Source organism: Penaeus monodon, chromosome 33 (assembly GCF_015228065.2).
Source record: "Penaeus monodon isolate SGIC_2016 chromosome 33, NSTDA_Pmon_1, whole genome shotgun sequence".
Lineage (NCBI taxonomy): Eukaryota > Metazoa > Arthropoda > Malacostraca > Decapoda > Penaeidae > Penaeus > Penaeus monodon.
Genome location: NC_051418.1, coordinates 16,578,098 through 16,578,309, shown reverse-complemented (window position 1 = coordinate 16,578,309; position 212 = coordinate 16,578,098). Strand labels below are relative to the sequence as shown.

Genomic DNA, 212 nt, shown 5'->3' with positions numbered 1-212 from the left:
TTGATATGACCAATCGAGGTCATATCAAAGATTATTTTTGCCAAATATTTAAAGAGAAAATTGCCCGCAAATTTTTTGGAGAATAAAATTTTCCGCGCGTTAACGAAAATATTTGGTACTAATTCTTAAACTCTCTCAGAATCATAGCAGTCGTCTATAAAAGGCCTTTAGTCGATATCTTTTTCATTCTCTAGATTCTGGCTCGAACACGT

At 33.5% G+C, this 212-nt stretch overlaps 1 protein-coding gene across 1 annotated transcript in view; it reads right to left on the bottom strand.

The window, feature by feature from the left end:
- The window catches only part of LOC119594092, a gene marked incomplete in the record, with an annotated part of 59,988 nt that overhangs the window by 58,330 nt on the left and 1,446 nt on the right, over nucleotides 1-212 (bottom strand).